Below are 6,000 nucleotides of genomic sequence, written 5' to 3' on the forward strand. Positions count from 1 at the left end.
TCACGAAATGTTTTCAAATAGCACACGGTTCACTCACGGAAGCCGATATTCAATGAAAACTTCATGGAAACCATATTTTAAAGTTTCATAAAAATCTAAAAAAAATGCGGGATGTTAAGAAGGTGATGTTTTATTGCGACACAAAATTTCAAGTTGAAAAACATTACGAGATGTGAGCTATGAAAAAGAAAAATTCTGCCCTGAATAGTGACATTACTATTCGGCACTATTCAACACTGATTTTGTGTTTTTCATAGCTCACATCTCTTAATGTGCTTCAACTTGAAATTTTGTGTGCCAATAAAACATCATCCTCTTAACATCCCGCATTTTTTTGAAAAAAATTTGAAACTTCAAAACATCTTTTTCTCGTGGTTTTCACCGGTTTCCACCGAATGTTGGTTTCCGTATGATATCCCCCCCCCCCGTGCTGCGCGCGCGATCTGAGTCCTGCGTTCTGACTGGCCAGAACCCAAACCCCACGGATCGTACGTGTGCACCGTTGGATGCTCCCAGATCGAACGGCAACCCTGAGCCCTTTCGACAGCACATGCAGTACATGGTTAAGCACTGTGCGCATGTGTCGTGTAGCTCACGCATCCTTCTCTACTAGGTTTTCATTCAAAACAGGCTACCGTTTCTCGCCACTCCTCTCATCGGTTTCCCGCCTCTTCTCCCAGATATGCATGATGTAATTGTTCGTTTAATAGTTCATCTCATCCAAAAACAATTAGTTTTATAAAAAAACTATTTTAAGATTCATGGAATTGTGCATTGTAAAGGTAAAAACAAAAAGTGACAATTCATTTAGAAAAAAAGGTTTGGGCAATTAAGATATGGAAGATTCTAGAGAACAAAGGAGAAGTGCTTGTGTTTTGAGGTTTGTGCATTATGCTTAGAGCAACTCTAGCAGACCACGCAAAACGCCCGGCCCGCAAAAATTCCGGCGAGTATGCGGGCTCGGGCCAATTTCCGGCCAGAACAGAGCCCGCATACTCGCCCGGCCCGCAAAAAAAATTGCCGCAGCCCGCAAACCGCACACCCCAAGCAATATAAGTGCGGTTCTGCGACCCTTTTGCGGGTGCAACCCTATCCCCCCGCCGCCACGAGCCACCCGATTCCCCTTTCCCCTCTCCCAATTTCTCGCCGCCGGCGACCCTCCGCCCCACCTCCAGCCGCCATGTGGGGGCGAATGTGGAGCTCCGGACGCGGCTCCGGCAGCAGATCCAGCCGTGAGAGGGACCCGGAGTGTGAGCGGCGCGTCCGGTCCGACGGCGCGAGCAAGCGCGGCGCCCGGAAGTGGACCAACCATGGGTTGTCGCCGCCGGCGAGCTTCGACCGCCGCGAGATGGAGGAGTACGACCGCCGGCGCGCGTCCTTCTCCTCTGCGAGGTCTTCCTACGCCGGATCCTCCTCCTCCTCCGCCGCGGGCTTCCTCCCCGTGAAGAGGGAGTGGTCGGACAAGGAGGAGGAGCCGGAGCCACCGGCGTTGTTCGCCTTCGTCCCGGTGAAGGAGGAGCCCAAGGAGCCCGCTCCGCTCGGCCGCCGCGGAGTCGTCGGGCCCGAGGACTACGTCGCGGACTTCGACGCCGCCGCCGCCGCCATCGCCGAGCGTGCGCGAGGAGGAGGAGCATTGGTGCCACGCCGAGGAGCTCGAAGCCCTCGAGTGGCGGCAGGCGGTCGTCGACAACGTCACCGCCAACGAGAAGGCTGATGAGTGGCGCCGCATCCGCGCAGAGCAGGTGGACAAGTACGTCGATCTGTGCAGCTCTGGCAAGGTGGATTGAGCGTTCGGCTCCTCCACGGCGTCGTCTAGTTGCCACGACCTCGCCGCCGTCAAATCCGACCCGCTAGTACTAGTTTAACGTAGTATGTAGTATAGCTATGCTTGTAGTTTGTTGATCATGTGATGAACTATGTAGAATGTGATGAACTATGTTTGTGCAATTTCTCCCGCGAAAGTATTTTTTCAAATTATGCAGGTTTAGATACAGGTTCTGCTCGGTCGCGCATGTCTTTGACCCGCAAACGCGATCTTCGTGAAACCGCAAACGCGTTTTGCGGGTCGTATTTTTGCGGGGTCTGCTAGAGTTGCTCTTAAGTTCAACCATGGAGTCTTCTAGATTGTACATGTGGCAGAATCTGGTGGAATGTAGATGATATCCAATGGCAGTAGTGCTCGGATTTGCCATCTCTGTACCGTCGGATTGGCTTCATCCAACGAGCAACTTTCATAGTTATTCGCACACTATATAGGTGTATAGATGTATAGATATATATAGATGTGTCCCATGCTAGACAAAATAAAGTTTGAGCGCATGCGTGGGACGACCCCCCCCCCCCCCGCTGCCGCCTCAAAGTTGGGAAACTGACATCATAGGTATTGAACCAGGCTTGGAGTCGGGTACGGTGTTCGGTTTGTAATGTACTTGGCGTGGCCCATCGAAGTTGTACATTTGGGATTTAAACACATCATACAACATCGTACCCATACATATTTTCGGGTCGCATGTAGTGTATACGGGGCCTTCTGATCGACCACGTCTCCCTTGTGTGGTTTTTTGTGACAACACGAATATCTCTGGGCTCCCCGAGTGTATATATACCATCCCTTTGACCGATAATGAGGGGTATGTGTTGGCCATGAATGGATTTCTCCTAGTTCATGTTAGGGCCGGTCACCGTCAAATGTCGGTCAACCAAAGCTCGAGCTCGTGCGTTGTTAGGATTCCCTCCCAGATGCTCGGATTGCTGGGTTCGACCTACATCAAACCCTGCGTACGTATCTTGTCCTTAACTACCTTGCCTTCATGGTTGTTGTCTGTATCGAGAGGTAGGCACCACATCTAAATTCTACATTATTCTATATTGAAAACACACATCACCCCTTCCCAACGTACATCATTTTGGGCTACATGCAAGAGGTGCTGGTTTTGTGGTCCCTCTCATGTGATGTTTATGATGGTTCAATCTATTGGCCCAAGCGGTTTATCGACAACAACAACTGTAATTTGACTAAACGAAAGATTCATTGGTCCGTCTTATGGTAGGTCATGGCGACATGCATGTATGACCAAAGTATCGATCATTACTTGCATCCGCCACGCTGACACGAAGTGGGAGGTGGTGGGCCAAGCAACCTAGCTAGGTATGACATTCTGTCATTATATATATCCTAGCTAGGTGGTTGTTAGGGTGCTTTCGGGTTTGCGAGGCAGGTGCCACAAAAGTTATGCATTGTGTATTTAAAGTTTTAAACATCCCCAATATTCGTACATATATTTGGCCACTTCCAGGTGGTTCTTGACTTCTGGCCCCTCTCATCAATCTTCAATGACGCGCCCAACCGTGGGCCCGCGTGGTCACAGTTGTGCATTGGAATTTCGAACATTACATACCACCCTTTTCACTCATATATATTTGGGACACATGTCGGTGTGGATGTATTTTGACCCTCCCTAACGTTATTTTTGCTGCAAAGACTCTGATGACCCTCAACGGACATGGGGTATAATATATTAACCGTGTGCGATACAAGTGCGATGTGAATCACCACGACCGCACAAGCGCGAGCAAATTAAGGTGGAGGTACCGGCTCAACTGTGTGCGATGCAAGTGCGCTAAAATCACCACGACCGCGCAAGCGCGAGCAAAGGGTGGAGGTACTAGCTCAACCATGTGCGATGCAAGTGCGCTGAAATCACCACGACCGCGCAAGCGCGAGCAAAGGGTGGAGGTACTGGCTTAACCGTGTGTGATGCAAGTGCGCTGTAAAACCACCACCTGTGGAAGCTAAAGGCGGGTAAGTTTATTTGGAAATTAGGACGAACCGTGTGCGATAGACCAGCTAGCTAGAAATATAAAAAACAAACTACCCGCCTTGAGCGTTGCAAAAATTGGCGGATCCGCGCCACTTTTCCTTATTATCATACATGCATATTGTTATTGGACCGTGCGCGATCTTGGGCACTCCCGCCTCGCATCAATTCCTTTACCCAAATTTTAGTAGCTACCGCACTTCAACCGTCGCCCACACTCCTCCAGCACCGACCTTATAGTAAAATTCCAGTAGCCGAGGCATTTGAACCATCGCCCTCCCTCGTCCACCACCATCTCCACCCACCATTACTACAATTTTCAGTAGCCGTGGCGTATCCTCAAACACCACCCCCCCTCCATAGTCCCCCACCCGCCCCCTCCCCCCTTCGAACCCTAGCTCGCGGCGGCCGCCGCCGCCAACCCTGCCGGTCTGCCCGTTCCTCCTAGCTTAGATAATAAAGTTCAGGTTATCCAACGATTCCCATACCGTTGCCCCACTCCCCTGAGTTTTTAGATGAGGCCTGCGGTGTCCCTCCCCGCCAGATCCACATCCCCTGCTCTAGAATGTAGCAGCCTAAGCTCGACCACGTATCCCGGGGAGCCCGACGAGCGTTCGGCCAAGAAGAGGTTTATCATGGCCTCTCCGGCGGACGTTGGCGAGGTGGCCGCCGTTCGCCCTGGCCTGTCGATCCCGGAGCAACATGTCGCCATGGAAGCCGGCGACGACGTTGACTATGTTGCCATGCCGAAGGCTTCATGCCAGCGGGCTAGCGTATTACTGTATCTCGGGAAAGCTGGCTACGACATCAAGCTCGTCCACACCGACGGCTTCACGCAGGCCATGTCACAGGTTAAGTGGTCCATCCCCAACCCCTCTAGTTCAACCGTCGTCGATCTCTTCGACGGCCCTGCCGCTGATCTCCTCCGCCAAGCGGTCAAGGATTTGCGAGCTTTATACACCATTGAGCCCATTTTGTCACTTTTGAAGGACACGTTCTATGGCAGCGGCTTGGATCCTCAATTGCCAAGTCAGATCTCATCGACCACGACCACGAGGAGGGCACCCACGAAGGTTCTTCCAAGGTGAAACAACCCATCTGTGACATCAGAGAGCGCACCATGGGTCTGTGCTCTTCCAACTGGAAGGATCCCGTCCATGAAATGTGAGGCAACATTCTATCAACAAATCTTACCTTTTCTAGCTTGCCAACCCATACCCTTTGTTGTAGTAGCATTTGCCGTGCGGTGCTTTAACTGTGTCATGTTTAATGATTTCAGTTATGCAAAAATGTATTGTTCAATAGGTCTATGTGATGTTTAAGTATGAATTGTCCACTTTAGTTTCACGAATGGCTATATTTGGTTGTTTATAGTGAGTAGATGCCTTGTTTATCTGTATTTGGTTGTTAGGTTGGTTGGAGTGAGCATTTTTTCAGTTATCGAGCAGATGCCTTGCTTATCTATATTTGGTTCTTAGTTAGGCTGCAGTGAGTATTTGTCCAGTTATCAAGCAGATGCCTTGTTTATCTGTATTTGGTTGTTAGGTTGCTTTTTTTAGCATTTGTCCAGTTATCAAGCAGATGCCTTGTTTATCTGTATTTGGTTGTTAGGTTGCTTTTTTAGCATTTCTCCAGTTATCAAGCAGATGCCTTGTTTATCTTTATCTGCTTGTTAGGTTGGTTGCAGTGAGCATTTGTCCAGTTTTCAAGTATATGCCATGTTTATCTGTATTTGCTTGTTAGGTTGGTTGCAGTGAGACTCTGTCCAGTTTTCAATGGCTATATTTGGTTGTTATACTGGTCATTTATGCCTTGTTTATTTCAGTCATTCACAAAGTGTGGTTCATTATGTGCAAGTCGGAACTATGCCGCTCGACTACATCAATACCAGTTTGAATGGCTATACTTGGTTCCAGTTATTCCTGGTGTAGTTAACACATGCCCTTTATTTCAGTTTTACACATTTATCCAGTGTGATGTTTAAGTATTACCTATGTTCTATTCATTTTCAACAATACCAGTTTGAATTGCAATATTTGATGGTTGTTAAGCCTGCTGTCGGTAACATTGCCTTCCATTTTATATCTTCTTTAACAGCATGCTAAAACCAACACATTCAAGCTATCATTTGGAGATGATGTTGTTTACCTTTGCTATATTTGTTTGATGTTAAGATTGTTGT

The sequence above is a fragment of the Triticum aestivum genome, chromosome 1D (assembly GCF_018294505.1).
Source record: "Triticum aestivum cultivar Chinese Spring chromosome 1D, IWGSC CS RefSeq v2.1, whole genome shotgun sequence".
Lineage (NCBI taxonomy): Eukaryota > Viridiplantae > Streptophyta > Magnoliopsida > Poales > Poaceae > Triticum > Triticum aestivum.